At 49.8% G+C, this 24,752-nt stretch overlaps 1 long non-coding RNA gene across 1 annotated transcript in view; it reads left to right on the forward strand.

The window, feature by feature from the left end:
- Positions 1-429: 429 nt before the first annotated feature.
- LOC138522681 (uncharacterized) overlaps positions 430-24,752 on the forward strand; it is a 168,718-nt gene continuing 144,395 nt past the window's right edge. Inside the window, exon 1 of the long non-coding RNA XR_011283327.1 lies at positions 430-648. This is a non-coding gene — a long non-coding RNA (uncharacterized lncRNA). The remainder of the gene's footprint in view (positions 649-24,752) is intronic.

The following is a 24,752-nucleotide window of genomic DNA, read 5'->3' on the forward strand; positions in this document are numbered from 1 at the left end:
GCAAAGGTGATCCTGCCTTTGCCCTCTCCTCCTTTTGCATCACCTCGAGCACCCATTGTGCCCCATATTCCTCCTCCGCTTTTTTGGCCCATTCGCTGAATTCCTTGGCCCTCTTGCCCTTTCCTCTGCCATTTTCCTGGTCTGAATGTTCCCTTCTCTCCCCTTTGGCTTCCACTTGTTTAAACAAAAACGTTTTTTCTTATCCGTGCTTCCTTTTCTTGTCGGTGGCTTTGCTCGCTTATAGTTATGGTGGAGCGTGTGTCCTTTAAGCACGAGGCTGTTTGCACTTCAAAACCTGCTGCCTGCCCCTTTAAGGGCCTTTGCTTCCGTGTTTTCCTGTTCGATTGCTTAGGCCATGCCCCCTATTGTTTGCGGGCCTCCTTCGCCTCCAACCGCCTTCGCTGCTCGCTGCGGCTGGGCTGTCTGCCTTTCCCCGCTGTGATGTCTCCTCTCTGTGCGCCGCCTGGTTCCCACTGTGTGACCCTCCTGCTCCCAACATGCCTCCCTGTGCCGCGCTGGAGCTGGATCTTCGATGTCCCGGCGCCGCTGCACAGTCCCTCCGTCACTCCGGCTGGCCTTTCACTCACCGCGGACCTCTGGTTTCCGGCTTATTTTCTCGTCGCTGATGCCCGCCCTCCGCTGACACCGGTAAGAGCGAGCTGCAGCTTCTCTCCTCTCCTTCGTTCTTTCGTCGTAGTAATTGAATGGAAAAACGGAGTAAGCCCGCAAGAGCAAACGTCCAGGGGAAATATCAGGAGTAAGCCCGCAAGAGCAAACGTCCAGGGAAGCTGGAAGAGTAAGCCCGCAAGAGCAAACTTTTCTTACTTTCCCTTTTCCAGGCCCTAGGAGCTTACCCGAGAGAGGTGAGCTCCTTATCTGGTTTGGTATCCTTTCTTTTCTGCTGGGGCTACTTATACACCCTACCCTCTTTGTTCCTTCCTTGGAGGCCGGGCTTCCTCCCCGGCCCCAGCTGTTGCCTTTTGCACCTTCCCCAGGTGCCACTTCCTGGCCTCCCTGGGCCTTTTGTCCTTTGGGCGCCATACGGACGCCCCTCCATATGGCCTTTCCGCCGTTTCTACCCCACCCTGCGCCTAACCTCCCAAGCCCTCTATCGGCCCATGTTGCATATTGCCCGGGGCCTGGGGCAGAGGCGGCGTTGGGGTATCCTCTAGCTCTTCGGACGCCCCCCTGCTCCAACATTGGGGGAGGATTGCCCCACAGGTAGATTGCGAGTATAAACACTGATGCTATCGTTCTGCAGACCTGCGGGTACAAGCCCCCGCCCACCACCCAAACTGGGCAGGAGGGAAAAGAGCGGCTTCCAGGGTGTAGGAGGGATGCGGAGGCTCTGCATGAGGTAGCTGGTGTAGGGATTGAAATGCATGGGCAGAGGGTGCGGGCAGTCCCTGGTGCATTGCAAGGGAAGCAGTGATTGTCTCGAGCACCCACAAGGGCGAGCATGGGGATCGCAGTGGCAAAGTAGGGGGGATGTGGCGATTGATGCGTGAGGTGTGGGAGGGACTAAACTGCATGGTCCGGGGGTGCAGAGGGCTCCCGGTGCAGTGGGGGGCAACAGGCAGGCGTGCATGGCAAGGAACAGGGAAGCAGTTGGTATTGAGGGAGGTTGGAAGGGGGGCCAGGGAATACTCGTGGAGGATCACGCGGTGGTGTAGATGGCCTTGAGATGCTGTTGAAGGCGCTGACCCCTGAACTAAGATCTGGGGATAGAAGGGATCACAGTGCAGTGGCAAGGGGGGTGCGTGTGGGCAGATATTAGGGTGCAGGAGGAGGATTGTTGGTGCAGTCCAGGGACTGGCACAATGACTTCTGTGGGTTATCGTTGGAGTGGGGGGGCAGACTGGCTGTGAGGGGGATTTCTTTAAACATGCTGATCACAGTGCCACTACATTGGGCGCTTATTTTGTTTAGGGCTGGCAATATATAGGGGCAGCACCCATAGTGACTGGGGTTCAGAGTGAATTTGGGTCCGCGTCAGCTGAGGCCGGTGCTGTCTCAGGGAAGTAGGATCTAGTGGGTTTTTAGGACAGGACAAACACTTTTGTCTTCTCAAGTGTGAGCGGTAAAATTAGAGTCCAGGTTTGCTGGTTCCACAGTTAACAAAATAGCAAAAAGCCCCTGCGGGGTTTCTGCCAGGTACATAGGAATGGATTATAGTCTCCAGAAAATGACAAATATAGTTTGTAATCGTTTTAAAATAATACACGTCGTGTCACAAGTTGACACAACCTAAAGGAGAATAAAGCAATGCGTCCCATAGCAGTAAGGGGACTACCACTCTTTAGAAAACATACACACAGCACACACAGCACAAACACCCCCCACACACACACCATAGATGCACACACACCAAACACCCACTCCACAAACATAGATACCAGATACAAACAACACACGCCATAGACACACACACACACCACAAACACCCACCCACACACGTGCACCAAAACACACCGCACACGCCACGGACACACAAACCACACAGCCCATGCCATATATACACACACACACCACAAACACCCCACACAGCCCAAGCCATAGACAGACAGACACACACACACACAGCCCACGCCACGCACGCACACAGCACACACACCACAGACCCCCCCCACACACACCTCACATGCCATAGATGCACACACACGCATCAAACACCCACACCGCAAACAAAGATACCAGACACAAACCACACACGCCATAGACAGACAGTACAGAGCACACACGCACCACAAACACCCCCACACACACACCACACACTGCACACGCAAAAGAGACAGACCCACACCACAAACACCACAAACACCCCTCACAGCCCACGCCATAGACACACACACCACACAACCCACGCCACACACAGACACACACACATACCTATTCGCAAACGTTGGGAAAATCCCATCGCTGCAGGCAGCCACTGGGGGGTGAGGGGGTGTGAGCAGCGGGTGACTGGCAGGTGGCAGCGCGCACGCGGCCTCCTGGAGCTGTCAACAACAGAAGGCGTGTGGGTGAGCAACAGAGTGACGCAGATGGTAATTAACTAAACACATCACTAATAAGGCAAATACAAGCAGAACGCGGAGCTAGGCAGCAGCACTGCTCCCATCCAAGGTGTTTTCCTCACACCGTGGATTCACGAATGAAAACACACCTGCCACACGTGCAGCGAGCAGAGGGTGATGAAGGTGGCGGTAATGCGTGCTTGTATTAACCCCTTAACTGCTGAGGGGTGCAGAGGCATGCATCAGGCCACGCGTTGCACTTGTTTCTTTCATTTCTAAAGTAGTGTGAGCAGGTGCTTCTGAGCCAGGAGGTCACGTGATCATCATCTGAAGACGCTTGAATCGTCCTACTCATGTTGACTTCTGATATAAAAAGTTCTAATCGTCCATGGAAGGCCCACTCATTCCATTAAAGCAGGGGTGCACAGGTTATTTCACTGGCGTGATGAGGAACGTACCACATAAGTCCAGCACTTTGATTTACTTGCATTTTGTGGCTGAAATAGTCTTAGCCCAGTGACACTGAGAACACGCAAGTGCAGAGGAGGGGGAAAGTGCAAGGGCGGGGGAGGAGTGGAAAGTGCTCAACACAAGATCAAAACAACAGGTAGTGCAGCTAGCGGGTGGCAAGCGCATGACCAAAGCGCAGACAACGGGTGTGTAATAAGTGCAGGTAAGGGGACTGCAGGGTTGCAGATACAGACCCAAGTGCAAGAGTTGCCAGGGGGCAGTGCGGGGTAAGCAGCACGTTTTGGCAGGGATCGGGGCTTGAAATCAGAGGGTAGGCAGATGCCCAGTGCAGAAACAGAGAGAGATCAGCAGGGGAGAGGAAGAGATAAGGCAGAAGCAAAGAGGAAGGTCTTAAGGTGCTTCCAGAACCAGAGATGGTTCTCCACAAGTTTCAGAGAGGCCGGGAGGCTGTTCCAGAGGGAGGCCCCAGCCGAAAAAAGAGACCGACCAGCAACTCGTTGCTTGGAGAAGCGGATGACCCTGAGGGAGTTGGAGGTGGAGAAGCAAAGAGCTTGGGTAGGAAGGTATTTCCGAAGGCAGAGTTGAAGGTATTGTGGACCCAAGCCCCAGAAGGCCTTGTGGAGAATTAAAAGGTTATCGAAGATAATCCTTGCATCCACTGGGAGCCAGTGCAGAGATTTCAGTCCTGGAGAGATGTGATCCCTGGGTTTGAGGCCAAGGACAAGTCTTGCAGTCCTGTTCTGGATGAGTTGCAGAGGGTGGAGAGTGGTAGCAGGCAGATTTAGAAAGAGGATGTTGCAGTAGTCTAGCCTAGAGAGAACCAGAGTTCTGGAGAAAGTGAGCTTCTGGGGTAAGGAGAGGAAAGGAAGAATACCTCTAAAGAGGTGCAGTTGGAAGTTTGACTTCTTAGAGACTTCAGAGATGTGTAGTGAAAAGGAAAACATGGAGTTAAAGATGACCCTGAGGTTCTTAACCTCACAGGTGGGGGCAGCAAGAGAGCAATGGGAGTCCAGCCAGAGAGTGGAAGGAAAGTAAGATAAAGGAGTGCTGATGAGGAGGATCTCTATCTTACTGGCGTTAAGGCAAAGATCATTGGCAGCACACCACTCTTGGATTGCAGACAGGCAGTCAGAGATGAGAGAGGGAGAAGAGGTGGCAGAGGAGAGCCTAAAAATGATCTGTCATCCACATTGCACTGAAAGCTGGAGCAGAGAGCGGCAATGCAGTGGGCAAGGAGTGCCAGGTATTGGTTGAAAAGCCAGGGAGAGAGGTTAGACCCCTGGGGAACACCACAGGTAGAGAATGAGATGGAGGAAAGGAAGGACTCAAGTTGGATCTGGGAGGGTCGGTTTGAGAGGAAGGAGGTCAGCCAGGCCACGGCCTGATCAGTGATACCCAGGTTATCACAGAGGTGGTTGAGCAGGATGGCATGATTGACCGTGTCAAAGGCAGACGAGAGATTGAGTAGGATGAGGACAGAGGGGAGATTAGAATCAAGGTTGGAGAGCAGGTCTTCACACAGCGACCTCCCCCACACTCCACCTCTGATCAGCTGTTTTTTCTGTGACCTGATCTGCTGATACATCTTTCTTCAGGCCAATCACTCATCCCTGGCAGGCAAGCCCCGGCCCGAGCCAAGGCACGAATTAAGGCACAGCTGACGGTGCTGACCGTGCGCAACCGGCGCAAGGCGATGACACGCTGCCTCATTGTGCCTACACACACCCCAAAATCTCACGCTTGTGGTCATCTTGCGCCCCTTGTCTGAGCGCCCACCAGTAGCCATGTCGCGGATGGTCACCTAATCCATCCCATTGCACAGTAAGTCATAGACCGTGCGCTACTACCTCCAGCACTATAGCATACCGGCAAACAAAAAAGTGCTCTACATACCGATGCACGGCATCTAGCTGAAATAGAATACTTGCTACTTGACTTAGACCGCTTATCATTCCCACTGCTATTCATCAGTGATGTTCTAATGTTCTGCGTGCAGAAATTTTCCTCACAAATACGTGCTGCACTAGACTCCCACTGCCATACATCTGATCAAGCAGCTTGAGATTGCGCAATCACTCGAGAGGCTCGCCACCCTCAGCTTGAGCTCCCATCCTCGTGAAGTCTTCTGGCCTATACTCTTAAACCTGTATCTAGCTCAAATGTACCTGTGTCTTACCACCACTAGTATGCCACCTCCACATACTGTTTTTAGACCTAGGTATTGTACAGTTGTGAAACCCGTATTTGTGACACTACCCAGCATTTCAAGCCCCAGCGCTGAAATTCGTATCTAGGCACTGTAGAAAATACTAATCTGTTAAACCTGCACCTTTGAGACTACCTAGCATTCCAAGCCCTAGCGCTGAAATTCGTATCTAGGCACTGTAGAAAATGCTAATCTGCACCCAGGTACTGTAGAACTGTTAAACCTGCCTACTCTGATTTGTCCTAGAACATTCTGTGTACTGTGCATACAGAGCCCTATGCCCACTTAGTCAAAGTTGAACTGGCCCACTGCTCACCTCTATCATGCGCTTACCCTGTCCTGACCTAGTGCAATAAGTAAAATCAATTGCCATATTTGTAATACCGATGTGCCTATCCTGTACTCAGTTCATTGCACCATACCTATGCTGTCTCTAGCCCATCTCAGCCCGCTGTGCCTGTGTTGAATCTAGCCTATTTCAGCCTAGTATTTATATGTTGCATCTAGCCTACCAACGGTTAGCGTCCTGAATATTGCGGATGCTATCTTGCAAAATAGCGCTAACTGCCCACACTTAGCCTGCGTTGCCCATATTTAGCCATTGTGTTGCATATACTTAGCCTTGTGCTGCCTATACTCTGCCTTGTGTTGCCCATACTTAGCTTGTGCTGCCCATACTTAGCCTTGTGTTGCCTATACTTAGCCTTGTGCTGCCTATACTTTGCCTTGTATTGCCCATACTTAGCCATTGTGCTGACTATACCCAGCCCTGTGTTGCCTATATCTTAGGCCACTGCTGCTGCTAATCAATATGATGCTACTACAATGCTAGAAATCACGAATTCAACAACCTACTAGTGACTTTCCTAGATGTTACTGCGCCCCCCCCACCAGATATAGACAACTATCCCTAGGATAGAACGATCTCCACCCTCATCTTCCTGTCCACCCTCTGATCCACAATGACAACAGGAAACCACCCACCGCAATCTATGCCTACTGTGACACTGAATTCTGACGAGCACCGACCCTCCATCACCCCAGACGCTAACCCACAGTCTATAAAGTCACCTATCCTCCACCACCCTCTAACAAATATCCTGTGCGACACCTTAAGCAGAAATGCAAAGTTACGGTCAAGATTACCTAAAATCTATGAACCTCTAGCCAGACTAGTCAACAAACCTACTAATAGAAGAGACATCCAACGTAATGCCCCCAAATTAAAACCTCCCCCACCAAAAGAGACTCCCACATTAACAGTCCCATCAACAATCACCGGATGTCAAGCAATAAACCTACCAAAAATAAAAGTTGCGTCACTTCCGCAACACCTAAACCAAACACACACCTGAAGGGTGACCTTATTAATACCAGGTCATTAATAGCATATGCCACCGAAATCGCCGATCTCATCCAAATAGGTGATTATGACCTGCTAGCCATAACAGAAACCTGGCTGCGCCAAGCAGCAGGACCCGCTCTGATGCTTGCCCTGCCCCCTAACTACAACATTCTCAGAGAAGATAGAACCAACTCTCGAGGAGGCAGCCTAGCCATCATCGCTAAAAACAATCTCACCATAAAAATAGAAACGCCTTCAAATACTAAATCCTGCGAATCCTTAACCACTAAACTCTTAACATCATCCTCTCAGTCTATCAATATACACCTCATCTACAGGCCACCAGGCCCCATTGGAACCTTTAAGGAGGACATCTCTATGATCCTCTCAAATAATCTGAAAAACTCATCGCAAGCCATCCTTCTGGGAGACATGAATTTAGGCTTCAATGACCACAAAGACTTGCAAGCGATCAATATCGCCAATCTCATTACAGAACTTGGATTTATCCAAAGAATATCACAACCTACCCACGAAAAAGGTCGAACACTCAACTGGGTAGCCAACCACAACTGTAATGTAACAATTACTGATGTCTGCCCACATATATGGACAGATCATGCGCTAATAACCTTCCTCATAAACGAAAACACCGACCAACCTAAGGAAACTATATTGGCCACCCCCCTTACCAACCAGAAATAAAAAAAACATAACTATGGAAAAACTGCTACCACTTATCCTCCCAACTCTAAATTCCTTACCTGATTAGCTAAATCCATCAACTCTAGTAAACAAATTCAACTCAACCATGGCCAAAGCCCCGGACACTATTGCCCCTTTGAAAATGAGAAAAAGTAAGCCCAGAGCACACCTAAACACCTGGTTCACCCCTCTTCTCAAATCCCTAAGGATTGAAAAACGCAAAAGCAAATCCGCCTGGCGACTAACTCCATCTGAGACAAATAAAGCAGCTCTCATCAATGCCTCCAAGATTTACAAAAATGAAATAAGGAGAGCAAAAAAAGAGAATTTTAACAACAGAATACTACAGGCTAAATCCAGAACCAAAGAGCTATTCATTATACTAAAGGAACTGGAAAACCCCATCCCTATTCCTGACAACTGTGACAAAAATAAAACGTGGTGCTCTAACATCCAAAAAGCTCTAAACGACAAAATCACCTCACTCCAAACAAAAATTGAGAATAAGAAACAAAACATTCCTCCTTCAACCTATCAAAATGGTAAACCACCTACCTCTACCAAACCAGAAGATAAATTCAGCTTCAACCAAGTAACCATTTCAGAGATTGAAAAAAATAATACTTTCACTCAAACCAACCGTCGAGTTGACATATGCCCAGCACAACTGATAAAAGACGCGGCCAGAGACCTATCCCCATTTATTTCCAAACTTATCAATGCCTCTTTTGCATCAGGCACAATACCAGACAACCTTAAACAATCATGGGTCCTCCCCCTTCTCAAAAAGCAAACCCTTGACCCCTCCATCACCACCAACTACAGACCAATCACTACGGTACCATTCCTGCTAAAAATATTAGACAGAGTGGCTTATCTACAGATCCAAAAATACCTAGAGCTGCATCAACTATTAGGTACCAGACAATCAGGCTTCAGGCCTCAACATGGTACAGAAACTGCGCTTATCGATCTCAAAACCCAAGTCGATGAGCTGAGAGATCGTGAAAAAACTGCCCTACTCCTCCTATTGGATCTCTCAGCGTCATTTGACCTGGTGGACCATGATGTTCTCTGCTCCCACCTGGAATCTGCGGCCCACTTCTCTACACATGCCATTGCTTGGATCAAGTCGTTCTTAAGTGGCAGAACCATGAGGGTTTTCTCTACCTCTGCAGCATCTGAATCAGTACCCATCACATGCAGTGTTCCCCAGGGATCCTGTGTCTCTCCGACTATGTATAACATCTTCACGAAGCCCCTGTTCGATGATCTGGACCTTCTGGGTGTCACCTACACAAACTATGCAGATGGCGCTCAGATTCACATCCCACTTTCGGGGGATTACGAACAGGATTTGGACTTGGTGAACAAGATATACCTCATCATCCAAGCATGGATGGCCCGTCGTGGTCTATGCCTGAATGATGACAAAACGAAACTCATCATACTGGGCAACGCACAAAATATCAAAAGACTGAACAATGACTATTCATCATTTGTTATAGTTGGCAACACCATCAAAGTAGCAAAAGAGGTAAAAACATTTGGTTTTTAACCTCGACTCTTGCCTCTCCCTAACAAAGCAGGTGAGTGTGATGGCCTCTAGCACCGCTTACACCTGTAAGCTGATTAGAGCAGCTAAACCATACTTGTCCACTACCAGCTGCCTCACCCTATCAAGAGCTCTGGTATTGGACTATTGCAACGCATTATACATCGGGTCCAATAAACACACACTGCAAAAAATCCAAACCTTGCAGAACAACGCCCTTAGAGCCGCACTAGGAATCCCAAGAAGAGAGCACATATCTGATATCAGAAGACAATCTAACTGGCTCTCTACAACCGACAAAATTAAACTTAAAACAGTATCACTAACATTCAAAAGTATCAATGACCTAGCCCCCAAATACCTAACAGAAAAATTCAAAAGACGAACCTCTAACAGACCCACCCGAGAAGCATATACCAACCAGCTAGTTGTACCCCCATTTAAACTGAGCACAGCCGGAGGCAACAGCTTCCCTGTCAAAGCGGCCCAGCTGTGGAACTCTCTCCCATCTTCCCTAAGGTCTGACCAATCCTATCCACACTTCAGACTCAACTGTATTAAATGGCTCAAAGAAAATTACCTATAACTGACCGACAATAGGACTACTCACGCCTGACCCCCCTGTCAACCTGCAACTGAGCGTACACCGACATGCTCCTTTAACTCTCAATGTATACTGTGCACCTCTGTGTACAAATACCTGTGTATATAACCTTGTATATCGTCATCCTTTTGCTGTCAATGCACCATGTAATTACTTGGAATCTGTAACTGTATGTAACTGTAACCTGTAAACTTAAAGTATTCTTGAACACACGGCCCAGTTACCTACGGGTCTGGCGCGCCCTACAAATAAATAAACAAACAAACAAACAAACACATGTTCAGGAGAGCATTTTCTGTGCTTTTGGCAGCTCTGAAGCCAGACTGATGGTCATGGAGACAACCAACAGCGTCACTGTGAAGATAAGCTGGGAGATGGCCAGCTTTTCCAAGAGTTTGCCCAGAAAAGGAGTGATAGAGATTGGGCGATAGTTGGCCGAGCAGGAAGGGTCAGCTGTGGGTTTCCTGAGAAGAGGCTGTACATGAGAATGCTTCAGAGGGGAGGGGATATGATATGATAGGTTATTTATAATGCGCTTAATACCCAGAGGTTTCTAAGCGTGGACCCGGGGATCGAACTTGTGTTGCTCCATGTCATCTTGCTTCCAAGGAAAGCATGTTGCCCCTGAGCTATCCTCCCGAGACAAGGCTCCAGTGGCAAAGGAGTGGTTGCAGAAGTTGGCCAGGGCAGGAGCTAGGGTGTCAATATGTTCCTTGATGGTTTTGGATGAGCAAGGAGGAACCTGTTTTGACAAGACTTTCATAGATCAGACTTATCTAGAAATCCCGTTGGGGAGAACAGAGGAAAGGAAGAGAAAGTGGTGGGCAATGCAGCTGCAGGGGGTCTGGAGGTGGCAGAGAGAGCAGCTGGAAGAGGAGGAGAAGACGAGAGGGTGGACAGGATGTCCTGGGTTTCAGAGATTAAATGAGAAGCCAGGCCCATGCAAAGGGCCTGGGAGGGGACAGAAGAATTAGAGACTGCAGCAGGATTGCCCAGCTCCTTGCATATTTCAGAGAGTTTGGCCAAGTTGTTAGACGCCACAGAGACACAGGCTTGGATGTGGGCTATCTTCTTAGTGCAGACAGAGAGCTGGTAGTGCCTATGGAGAAGGCAGCAGGCCAGTTTGTCAGAAGATACGCAAGATGTCTGCCATTTCCTCTCAGCCACCCTACACTTGCGTTTAAGGGCGACAGGTCAGGGTAGTACCAAGAGTTGCACTTGGCTTTGGGCTTCAAGTGGATCCTCATGACAGGGGCAAGAAGATGGAGAGTATCAGAGATAGCAGAGTGGAGCTTGGAAAGGGCAGTGTCAGGATGAGAGTCAGAGGTGAGGGAGATAAAGTGGCAGCAAAAGCCTCAACTGACACACGCTTCATAGGCCAGATGAGCGAGTAGGTAGGTGGCAGTGCTGGAGCTGGCTTGGCCTGCGGGGTAGAGAGGAAGAGATGGGAACAAAGGAGAAAGTGATCGCTCCATGAGAGAGGAGTAGTGAGTGTGTCAGAGAGGAGGAGGTCAGAGGAAATGAGAACATCAGAGTGAGTTGGGCCAGAGAGAAGTATAGAAATAGAGAGGGAGCCACAGAGATCGTGAAACAGTCCAGAGTAGGGATCGGAAGCATCCATGTGAATGTTGAGGTCACCAAGGAGGAGGAGTTGAGTGGTCGAGGCCAGAAGGGAGGAGGAGAGGTCAGCCCACTTGGAGAGGTAAGAGGTAGTCTGACCAGGTGGCCGATAGATAGTGACAATGGTGAGAGAGTGACCAGGAGAGAGAGAAAGCCTATAGACAGGGCATTTGAAGGAAAAGTAGGCCTGCAACAGGAATCACAGAGACAGGAATCCACTCCGGGAAGATCAAGGCTACGCCCCCATCAGGACGGTTGGATCTGGGCACGGAGAGGATCTCGTAGCCATCAGGGAGGAGAGTGTCAAAGCTCGAAGGAAAGTTGATGAGGTGCATGAAACATCTATCAAAGATCAGAAGGATGGCCTGAGGTCCTTGGATCAGGATGGTGCATACAGTTAGACATTAATGATGAACTTAGAGGAGTGGAAGGGGTCCAGGAGGGCCTCCCACCGAGTACCACTATTAATGAGTGACGAAGAGAAGAGAGAGAGCACAGACACCATAGGAGGAGTCCAAAAATCAGGTGAAGGAACGACAAAGAGGATGTCGATGAGTGTCTGTCTGGATGATGCACTGGTGTAGGTGTCAGCGATAGGGAGACCAGGGTTAGGGACCAGGATATCCTTTTTAAACATCTTACTACCAGACTTAGTGAGAAGGGTAGGATAGTCAATGGAGAAGCAGTTAGAGAAGATAGAAGAAACATAGAGCAACATGGGTGAAGTGGAGGAGAGGAGTGAGGAGAGAGAGGAGGGAGGGAAGGGAGTGAGAGAAGAACATGTAAAAGCAAAGAAATATCGAGGCTGGGTACCATAAATGAAATACACCAAACACGGGCTATAAAGATTCACAGATCTTTATTTACTCTACAGTTTACAAAGAACAGATAGCTATCTGGCTCTCATCACCCCGCAATGAGTACCAGCCCGTCAAAGAGAGGTGAAAGAGTGCTGGACGTGTAAACATTTGTTCTTTTATACAATTTTGAATAATATTGTCCAGCCTCTCTTCATGTTAATAATTTGTGGTCTAGAGTTTGTGCCTAGTTCACATATAGCTCATACAATAATATGCAAAAGGATTACACAGATTTGCGTTTCCATGAAGGCACAATGGTGGTGTATGTTCTCGGATCCCGTGATAAGCCTTGTTCTACATCTCCGCACAATGCAGTTCGGCCTGACTATACACTCAATGTTTGTTCTTCATTGTCCCAACGTTTATACAGGGATGAGTCTTAGGTGCACAGACCATACTTAGATGACAGTTCATATGGAACGCAAGGTCTCTTTACCTAGTCTACACAGTCGGCTCTCGGACAGCCTAAACATTAACATTAACCATTTTAGAACAGAGAATCGTACAAAACAGAAATCAAAATGGCAGATGAATCTTAAAATGGCGGCAAAGTCGATCCAAAATCGGAACTTTGTAATGCGGTTTTCTGGGTAAAGCAATTGGGTTTAGGCCAATATAAATATAGGGAGGCACTATACATTTTCTGTTTCACAAACCCTCTTTTTGGCCTAAGCCAACAGCTCACTAAATAGATTTGCTTTACTCACAACTCCACACTTCAATGTCCATACATCCTAAATCATATTCATCAGACACATTGTTTGTCATTGGATCTTTAACGGTGATATCTACATCGCCACAAATGAAATAACAGAATCATCTACATACGGAGTTCTGTTCCCACTAATCATATTCACAATATTGGTTCAGCCCTTAAAAGTACCCAATGGCTGAGAACCATCTCTCTGTATATAGAAGGAAACAGAATAGGGGCTGTGATTCATAGCGCAGAGAAGGGGACGTGGCATCCCGGATGCCTACAGGTGCCACCACAAAAAGGAATTATTGACTAGAAAGGTCTAGGAATCTACAAAAAGAGGCCTGAATAAAGCAATGTTAAGCTTGCTCTTCTTTACAAAAAGAGGGCATCCCAGTGCCATCAGAGCTCGCCCTTAAACTCGTTCAAGTTAGTGCCATCGAAAATTCCCTGAGATGCTATCATTCTCAGACCCAAAGAATAATGCCCTTAGAGAGGCATAGCATACAGTAGTTTTTAAAACAAAGGATCAATATACCTGCCTCACCCTTCATAACAAAGGCAAACGTATACATTAATTAATACTAGTCAAAATTATGTGACTTACATTCGTAATAAACAGAAGTGTCTTTTTATAACAACCTAGTCCGTGTTGGGAATCCCTAGAGGATAGAGTGTGCAGATGCACGAAAGAAGAAGACATTATAGAAACATTTATCAACGGATATCAAAGTTTCAAATGGATGCACCCCCTTTCGATATACCAAAACCTAAAAGCAATCAATACTGTAAGACTGGTTAACACAACTACAAGAAAACAAAACGTCCTCGCGGACTATGTATTTGATCGTCGAATGTCCTTGTTAGCCACACAATCAAACAATTGCTCCGTACGAGTAGAGATAACGATAGGCATTGTTCCTCACAACTCTTCCCCGAAAAGTTCTTGCAAAAAACACCATAGTCCATTTGCTGGTGATCTCCTGATTACGTGATTTCTTAGTCTTTCCCAGTCCCCAGCCACCTACTTTTCCTTTAATGCAAAAAAGAGTGGCAAAGGACAAGCTCTGTGGTTGTTCTCCTGTGGGCACAGTCATGCTGTGCAGTAAACCTAGCTCAGTGGACGCAGGTTGTTCCCTGTGACTCCTGGTACTACGTGATCTGCGAACAGAGTGTCGTTGTTTCCTGATGGAAGTGATGAAAACAGGGGAAAGATTGCTTGAGAAAGTTTCAAAGACAAAGCAGCCGTCTCCCCAGGCCCCACGGGATCAGGAAGTTTCCCCGACGCACCCTTGATATCATTCAAGATTGCTTGATCCTCAGAAACAGGGCAAGTAGTTTTTCTTCTTTTTTCTTCTCCGTCAGATGCCAAAAGGGCAATGCATTTTCCTGTTGTGTGTCAATCCAATGTCTTTTTTCCCATCTACTCCTACCGCTGTCTGTGTGGCCAACGGGACCTGGAGCGGTCCTCTTTGTGTGGTGCGAGACTGGATGCTCTCTTAAATAACTTTGCGAGCACCCACTTACCTGGTCAAATTCTGTGACCTGGATCCTCGTACTTAACTGGGAGAGCTTCTCGCACCTGTTAATAAATCAAATACACATTTTGAGTTAACTGGTTACAGCATTTAGTAAGAAGCAAATACTCCACACATTTTTAATACTCTATGTTTTTGGCATACTTCAAATATTAACTGGCCTCCCCTCCATGGTTTCATTCCGGAGGGGGGGGAATTCTAGTTCTAATCTGTGGGGTCATCCATATGGAAAATAGAGCTATAAGTTAGTGTCCAATTACTTCGAATTACTGAGATGTCTTGCGTTTACCCAGATAGGTTTTAATATTTTACGGATATTTCTAACACATGTGTAAATGGGAGCACAAGCCATTGTGATCACGGAGGTGATATTTGTATCGGGTAGTGTCCTACTTCCCTTTGCACTGCCTACCCAACACTTTTCCCCATCCAAACTCGCTAAAACCAATAGCCCAGTATCTAAATTCTCTTGAAGTGGCATCAGCTTGAATATTCCTTGCCAAACAATCCCTTCATCTACTATACATGTATTTATGGTTTCTTTCCTGCCATATGTTTCTAAATATAAATCAATAGAAGTCAGTTCAGCTATCCTGTCAGAAAAAAGCGTTTCCTCTACCTACATCATCTACTACCTTGTAATGTGCTATGCACTTCTTGATTACTAATTGAGTAGGAAGCGCAAGTGCTGAAGATAGCTGAACTATCGGGGTGCCATGTTGGATTTTTATTTATTTTTTTTTTTTATTTTTTAATGCAAGGTCAAGAAACCTTGTTCTACCCTCTGTCAACCCCAAGTTATGAACCACCCCAAAAGGTATACCAGTTATCTGTAAATATATTCACTGTAAAACTTTCTAAAAGTTCACAGACTTAAGGGGGCAATTCATAGAATTCAGCGCACAAGTGGCGCACGCGGCTGGTGCACAGTGTGCGCGTGCGAATTTCTGCACCAGCCGCGTGCGCTAAAATCCATTTCCGCGCACAGCGTAATCATGGATTTTAGCTTCCAAAACCAGCCGTGGAACAGAGTGGCGCAGCAACCTGCAGCAGCGACAGTTACGCCCCCAACCCCTCCCCGTGCGCCATGCACAGCGCACAAATCCCGTACATGGCACACAGGCCCCAACCACGAAAATGCCTGTAAAACTCCCAGCGCACCCCTCCGAATACACATACCCCGCTGCACGGGGAGTGTCACACGCGATTGGAGCGGGGTACGTGTATTTCGGGGGTGCGTGGGAAGTTTCACATGTGAAATACCCTGTGCGAGTGGGGTACATGTATTCCTGGGGTTCACGGGAAGTTTCACACGCGATAGGCCCTGTGCGAGTGAGGTACGTGTATTCCTGGGGTGCGCGGGAAGTTTCACACGCAATTGGAGAAGGGAACGTGTATTTCGGGGTGCGCGGGAAGTTTCACACGCGAAATGCCCTGTGCGAGTGGGGACGTGTATTCCTGGGGTGCATGGGAAGTTTCACACGTGATAGGCCCTGTGCGAGTGGGGTAGGTGTATTCCTGGGATGCACGGGAAGTTTCACACGCGATTGGCCCTGTGCGAGTGGGGTACGTGTATAACGGGTTCGCGGGAAGTTTCACACGCGAAATGCCCTGTGCGAGTGGGGAAGGTGTATTCCTGGGGTGCGTGGGAAGTTTCACACGCAATAGGCCCTGTGCGAGTGGGGTACGTGAATAACAGGGCTTCGCGGGAAGTTTCACACGCGATTTTGCTGTCAGAGCGGGGTATGTGAATTTCGGTGGTGCGCGAGGAGTCCTACATGTGAATTGGCAGTGTGGGTCCTTCCAGGTGTTCCCTCTACAACCTCCACGGCCCCTGCAGGCAGCCCACACCACAGGGGACTACCCTGCACCACTGGTCATGTCCCGCAGGCAGCCCATCCACCATGGGCATGCCCCCCAGCCAAGCCACATGTCACCTTGCACTAGTGATCACCTACTCATGTCCCCCAGCACTCCCACCCCCCAGCAGTGAGGGGCACCTGCCAGCAGGCCCCGACTGATGTCCCACACATGTCCCACAGCACCCTCACCCCCCAGCAGTCAGGGGCACCTGCCAGGAGGCCCCCACTCATGTCCCACTCATGTTCCCCAGCACTCCGACCCCCAAGCAGTGAGGGGAACCTGCCAGCAGGCCCCCACTCATGTCCCACACATGTCCCCCAGCACCCCCACCCCCCAGCAGTCAGGGGCACCTGCCAGCAGGCCCACACTCATGTCCCACTCATGTCCCCCAGCACCCCCACCCCCCAGCAGTGAGGGGCACCTGCCAGCAGGCCCCCACTCATGTCCCACACATGTCCCCCAGCACCCCCACAACCCAGCAGTCAGGGGCACCTGCCAGCAGGCCCCCACACATGTCCCAGTCATGTCCCCCAGCACCCTCACCCCCCAGCAGTGAGGGGCACCTGCCAGCAGGCCCCCACTCATGTCCCCCAGCACCCCCACCCCCAGCAGTCAGGGACACCTGCCATCAGGCCCCCACTCAAATCCCACTCATGTCCCTCAGCACCCCCACCCACCATCAGTGAGGGGCACCTGTCAGCAGGCCCCCACTCATGTCCCACTCATGTCCCCCAGGACCCCCACCCCCAGCAGTGAGGGGCACCTGCCAGCAGGCCCCCACTCATGTCCCACACATGTCCCCCAGCACCCCACCCCCCAGCAGTGAGGGGCACCTGCCAGCAGGCCCACACTGATGTCCCACACATGTCCCCCAGCACCCCCCACCCCCAGCAGTGAGGGGCACCTAACAGCAGGCCCCCACTCATGTCCCACACATGTCCTCTAGCACCCCCACCCCCAGCAGTCAGCGGCACCTGCCAGCAAGCCTCCACTTATGTCCCCCAGCACCCACGTCATGACGATCCTCAATCATGGACCTCATGGCCACCCACATCACACCCCACGCCACCCCAGCCCAAAGACCCAACTAAGTATTGCATCCACCCACAGAGAAATGCCCATTACATGATACAACCTGAATGGCAAGTATTACATGAATTCATGTCTGTCACACAAACACAATGGGTGCAAGTGAATGTGAAAACCCATATCATGACTTGCATGAAACCAATGAGAGAATACCACACATCGAAGTATGAAACAAAAATGTATTGAACACAACATGAAGGTAATGAAAAAAAACACTCAATAATGGGAATAAGAAATAAAATGCAGCATGTCCGGAAAAGAATAAAAAATATGAAATCAGAATCCAAAGAAATCCAAATGAAAATTTGTCCAAAGTCTCAGTCCAACAAAGCAAATCCAATGGAAAAAAAATATCTGAAATCCATTGCGTCATGGTGAAATTAAAATAAAAAAGAGAAACATCCACTGTTCAACTATATACAAATCACCAATCCAGGGTCCATGAGCCCAACAAATGAAATGAAACCTACAAAAAACACTACCTAATAAAGAACTATATACAAAAATGTGGTGCATTGTCCAAGCAGCCCAAAATTAACAAAAACAGAAAGGAAACCTAACACTATCTAACTATTTACAATGGCAGTGAGCTAGTCCGACGGCTCACTTTTTGATTTCCCGGGCCAGGGCATCATCGAACTCCCGCTCAATGTCCTGGAGGCGGTCCTCTTCCATGGCCCTGAGGGTTCGCAGGGATGACGACATGTTCACCTTCAACTCCCTGCGAATTGCCTCGAGGCACTCAGCCCGCCTCAGTGCCCTCCGCATGGAGTTCTCCCCCCTGACCATTGTGAGCTGTGCCTCTTCCGCCCACTGCCGCTCCGCATCTATGGCGTGACCCAACTGCTGCCACATGGAAGACACTTGGAATTCTGGGTCCTCCTGCCCTCTGGCCGATGCCTGCCCCTCCGATGTTGAAGGCCCCGAGCCATCATGGCTCCCACCTTGTTGCTGCTGCTGTGCCTGTGCCCGTGCCCTGGCTCTTGCTGCCTGCACTCCCTCCTCCGGCTGGGGTGCAGTTGTCGTGGTGGCCACCCCTGCAGGAAGTCCGACTCCCGGCTGTGGCAGGGATGTGTCCTCCACCAGCCTGGCCGCTGGGTCAGAGGCAGCTCCACAGGGTACCCAGGTGATACATGGGTGGGAAGATGGCATGGAGGACGACTGGCGCGTAGGGGGTTCAGGTGAGGAGGGGGTCGCAAGAAGGTCCAGCACACGGAGGAATCCAGCACCGTGACCCGTCCCAGCAGGTCAACGTGGTCAAAGAGGCATCCGAGATGACGTGCAGTCTCTTCACGAAAAGACCGCAGGTCACCTCGCATACCCCGTTGACGCAACACTATCCCGGCTAGGACAGGCTCAACACGGTCCCAGATAGCCACGTCTGCAGGGTGAGGAAGGCCAGTTGTTGTGTGCTCATCCCCTCCCTGAAAACGGGTCTGGACGTAGGCATCCCTGCTGGTGCCAGATGAGGCAGTGGCAGGATCATGGACAGGATTGCACACAGTCACCTCCGCAGCGGCCTGTGCTGCCTCCTGTCCCTGCCCCTGCACTGCACCATTAGCACCAGTGGAATCCCCACCTCCAGACCCCGTGTGTGTCCCTTCCGCGGCCTCCTCCTCCACCAAACCCCCCACCAATCTGGATGACTCCTTGCCATCTTCCTCCGTTGGACCCTGTGGGGTCTCAGCTGCCCCTTCTGCTGCCGAGGAGTCCACCTCCGACCTCTGCCTCTTGGACCTACCCTCGGCAGCTGCGGCCTGGGACGCGGCACCAGACTCCTCACTCCCCGACGAGATCACAACCTGGGAGGGGAGCCGGGCCTTGCGTCTCCAGCTCCACAGCACCCTCTCCGCCCTCTTCATCAGTTGACGCTGCAGACAGGGAGAGATAAAACACAGACATCAGGGCACTGTACAATGGACTGATACACACATGACAGTTGCACATGAGTGGCAGTGTCAAACTTCAGACATGGCATCACACTCCACAACACACATGTTATTTCAACTCACACACATGAGCATTTCCACAGCAATATTTCACCAGGCAGCAACATCCATACACATACAACAGCATGAACAGCCAATGGTGAGCCTGACATCACATGAAAAACAGGGAGTGCACTAGACATGCACACACGCCACCACACTTACATGCATGTCTACATCTCCTCCAGCTGTCGCAGTGATGCGATTGCCATACATGTCACATCTGGCATTCAGACTTCTACATATCAGTGTCACGTGCTTCCATGTGGCATCACAGTTGCACACTTGTCAAATACACACACATGCACATGTACACAGTGCAGATACATGCAGCAGAAACCACATCCATGTGTGACACCACAACCATGCCAACGTACATACACAGAAATTCAAACATGTGTGCTCCCACACCTGCATTTGCACAGCATGTTTACCAAGACATACACCATCGATGTGTCTCACACCTAAGAGGACTCACATGTGGCAGCCTCACGCCCCTGTTCATACACATTCCTACATGGCCCTATGAAAACACATGTGCAACCTGCACACTACTGGCACACCACCACACGCACAGCATCCAATCAGTATGCATGTACACTTACCGCTCGACTCCAGACGGGTCTGCCTCTCAAGGACCTGGACGTGGAGCACTGGGCATATGTGTTCTAGGACCCTCATTTGGTGGTCAGACGGGTGGCCCCGGCGCCCCTTGGCATCCACTGCCTTCAAGAGGCGCCGGGCCTTGTTGAGGGTCCTGGACCTGAAGTCCTCCCAGCACTTCTTGACATGTTGTAAGTCACCAACTGCCACCCCCTCCGCGTTGATGGCAGTCACGATGTCCATCCAGATCCTGGTCCGTCCTTCATTGTCGGCGCGCAAACTTCCAAAGAGGGCATCATACTGCCCCTGGACTTGCTCCACCAGGACACCAACTTCCCTGGCACTGAAGCTGGTGGCTCTCTGCCTCTCTGGCTGGGGGTTGCCCGTGATGCCAGATGGTGTTGTGCCCGACATGGCAACCCCAGAGGCAGGAGTGGGTGGGCAACTGGGTCCTGGAGCTGGGCTGTGGAGCGATGGTATCCCAGTCGGGAGTCTTCGGTTCCAGCAGGGGTGGTCACAGCAACTGCACCCCTGGCTGACGTGCAGGCAGCAAATAGCAGGGCACGTGGGCAGCAGGCAGTCAGGCAGCAGCAGATGGCAGATGGGAGCGTGCTCGGGGCTCTGGGGGGCAGTAATTCAGCCTTCTGGGCAGGAGCGTGGTCTTCCATGTGTTGTTGCATGGCCAGCTTGATACGGAGTTATTTGGCATGTGAAAATCTTGCAGGTTAGTGTGTAATTCGAGGAAAGGCCCTTCGCGTGTAATCGCGTCAGCACACGTACGCGGTTTCATTGGACCAAAGGCCCTTAGTGCATAAGCGCTTCTGTGGCGTGACTCGCAAGGGTGTTTCCCTCGTGACGTGGGTATAGTGGTTCAGCACGCGTGGAAAAACTGCATGTCTGCGTGTGAATGCGTGTAATCCAAGGAAAGGGCCTACGCGCGTAAGTGATGTGATGCGCGCGGGCGTTTCCATCAAAACGGGTGCATGTGCATCGTACATGTCCAAAAACTGCACGTCCTAGTGTCAGCTCGTGTAATTGGAGGAAAGGGCCTTAGCGCGTACACGCGTAAGTGATGCTGTTCGTGTGGGCCGCTTTAAAAGGTAGGTGTAGGACCCCATTCCCTTGTACGTGCTTTTCGTGGAGAGCGAGTGGGTGAATTCTGTACTTCTTGTCGGTTCACTCGCAATTACTTACAGCGTTTCAAGTTCGTACTCCCTGTTACCTCTGGCAGCGTTCTTTATTTTTTTTGGGCCTGTTTCCTCAAACAGCGTTTACTTCTTCTTTTTTCCTGTCTCCTCAGACAGCGTAAAGTTCTTTTTTTGGCAGCGGTGTTGCCTACGCGCACACGCGTGTTTTTTTCACGTTCTTTTTCCAAGCAGACAGTGAGTCGTGCATGCATTTACCAACTGTGCTTGCCCCGTGTGTCGCGTACCCCTTCAGAGGTCATTGTAGGCTGCGTGTAACACGTGTACGCTTGTTTTTGTGTTTCTGGGTGCCACATCGTAGTGCAGGTTCATTTTTCCACGCACGTGGTCTACGAGGGGTTGCGTGCACGTTACTTTTTGTTTTTGAGGTGCCTGTGCGTTGCATGACCTGTCATCTTCCCCAGGGGTCACAGAGCACTGGGATATGAATTCCATCTAGTACCCTACCCCCTTCACCCCCAATTGCCCAGGAAAATTGTTTACTGCAACTCCCATATGCACAACAACATCAGTGCCATGGTTGGGAGGCGACCAAGCGTAAGGGAAGCAAAGGTGGCCGACCTCCAAAAGTGGGCGTGGTGGGCACGGTAGGGGTCGTGGCCATGATTTGCAGGGTGCCCCTAGACCCCCATGTGTGGAGGACCAATCAGGGACACCCAACCCCCTCCCTCCCCATGGTTGTGGGAAACGTGGCTGACACCATCCCAGCTCAGCCCTTGTTGGACCAGCCCATTGTGGCACCTGACCCGGCACAGGATGACTCCCAGGCTGACATCAGGTCAGCAAGTCTAAGCCACGTGTGCCGGTGCAAGTTGGTGTCAACAGGCCACGTGGATCTGGGGCAGCAATGTCATCTGCTGCCCCAAGTAGGCAGGGTGGGGAGGCTGCAGGGGCAGCTGCAGCTCTATCCACCCCAGCTCTGAGTCTCCCAGCCGGGACAGTGTCAAACCTGGTCCATCAAACTGACGTTGCCCCTGCCAACATCACACTTCAGCCAATGCCTGCACCAAGACCTATGGTCATTGTGCATTTGCACACTCCCAGTACCCAGTCCACCTGCGCTTCTGCCACACTGACCAGAGCGGCGCAAGCCACTCAGGCTCTGCTCCACCTTTGAAGAAGAGGAAGATGGGTGCTCTGGCACTACAGGCTGAGACCCCAGATATGGCTACACAGTCCGGCACGTCAAGGAAGCCTAGCTTTAATGACCTCGAACTTGATGCACTTGTGGCCTATGTGTCGGCACATAGCCGCAAAATGTTGGTGACTGCAGGGTGCAAGACCACAGCTGGTCAACGTAGGGCACACTGGCAGACAATTGTGGACCGCATAAGTGCCCTTGGATTTGTGAGGCGCACAGCTGATGATTGCTACAAGCGGTGGAATGACCTGAAACGCAGAGCAAAGAACAAGCTGGCCTCAAATCATGCCGCTACTCTGGTGACTGGCGGTGGGTCTCCACAAGAGGACAACAAACTCACTGAACATGAGTCTGTTGCTGGGACCTTCGTCACAGAGCAACAGATCCAAGGTGTGGGAGATCTACCTGATTACGACGCATTGTCCGGTAAGTTTGTTTGTTTGTTTGTTTGTTTGGTATTTATTATGCGCACCGGACCCTGGGGTATAAGGGCGCAGGAAGTAAGAAGATGTACAGCTTAGAGCATAAATTACAGGTTACAGTTACATGTTACAGATAATTACAAGTTACAGATGCAAGTTTACAATACAAGTTTACAATCATATAGTATAGATGCTGTGTAGCAAAACAGGCGTGAGCATTATCATAATTTCAATTAGCAATAGCTGTCGTCAGCCAGTTAATTACAATTTGCCTGAATTTGGAAGGAGAATGTTCTAGCCTCGCGGTAGTGGGTAATTCGTTCCACAATTGAGCAGCTTTGACTGGGAAGCTGGCTCCGCCTATGGTGGTCAGTTTAAAGCGAGGTACTTGGAGGCGATTGGTGTAGGCAAGTCTGGTTTGTCTTGTGGAGTGTGATCTGGTGAATCTGTCCTTAAGGTATTGAGGGGCTTTGTTGTGTAGAGATTTGTATGTGAGAGATGCAGTTTTAAGTTTGATTTTCTCATGGGTGGAGAGCCATTTGTGTTTCCTTCTTGTTTCTGTAATGTGTTCTCTCCTGGGGATGTCCAAAGCCGCTCGGAGGGCCTTGTTTTGCTGTATCTGGATTTTGTTGATGATGGATTTAGTGGCTCCTATGTACAGTGCGTTACAATAATCTAGTTTAGAGATGATAAGGGCTCTGGCTAGTGTTAGACAACTGTGCTGGGATAGGAATTGTTTTCCTGCTCTAATGAGCTTACATGTGTAGGCTGTTGAGGAAGCTAGGGAATTTACCTGTTTGGAAAATGATAAGGTAGAATCAAGGTAGATCCCTAATGTTTTAACTTCTTTAGCAACTTGTATGCAGTTCCCATCTATGATAAAGGAAGAGTAATTTGTGCTTAGTTTATTGATGAGGGGTGCGGTGCCTAGGATGAGGAGCTCAGTTTTATCATCGTTCAGGCATAAGCCGTGGGTTGCCATCCATGCCTGAACGATGCTGTATATTTTGTTCACCAGTGCTAGATCTTTTTCGTAAACCCCCGTGAGTGGGAGGAGGATCTGGGTATCGTCAGCGTAGTTAGTATACGTGATACCCAGATGGTCCAAATCATCAAACAGGGGCTTAGTGAATATGTTATATAGCGTTGGTGAAACGCACGATCCCTGTGGCACACCGCAGGTAATAGGGATGGGGTCTGCAGCTGCTGTAGGTGAGAAAACCCTCATGGTGCGGTCACTAAGGAAGGATTGTATCCATGCTATGGCCTCAGTGGAGAAGTGTGCTGCTGAATCTAGGTGGTTACATAGGACTTTATGGTCCACTAAATCAAAAGCGGCCGATAGGTCTAGTAGCAGGAGGAGTGCTGGTTTTCCAGAATCTCGTACTTTGTCTATTTGGGCTTTAAGGTCAATTAGTGCAGTTTCTGTGCCGTGAAGAGGGCGGAAGCCAGATTGTCGGGAGCCTAATAGTTGGTTTTGTTCCAGGAAATTCTGGATTTGGATATATGCCACCTTGTCCAGTATCTTCAAAAGGAACGGTACCGTAGTGATGGGTCTATAATTGGTGGGTATAGTGGGGTCTAAAGTAGCCTTTTTTAAGAGTGGGAGCACCCAAGACTCTTTTAAGTTACTGGGGATAATGCCTGTGGTAAAGGAGGCATTAATTAACTTAGTGATAAATGGTGCTAGATCTCGTGCGGCATCTTTGATGAGTTGTGCTGGACATGGGTCTCCTTTGCAGTTGGACGGTTTTAGGCCGAGTATTACTTTTTCTACTTCTAGTATGGAGACTTTGGAGAAGTGGAATTGCGTAGTGGGTTTG

This window comes from Ambystoma mexicanum, chromosome 1q (genome assembly GCF_040938575.1).
Source record: "Ambystoma mexicanum isolate Mex_15411 chromosome 1q, UKY_AmexF1_1, whole genome shotgun sequence".
NCBI classification, from domain to species: domain Eukaryota; kingdom Metazoa; phylum Chordata; class Amphibia; order Caudata; family Ambystomatidae; genus Ambystoma; species Ambystoma mexicanum.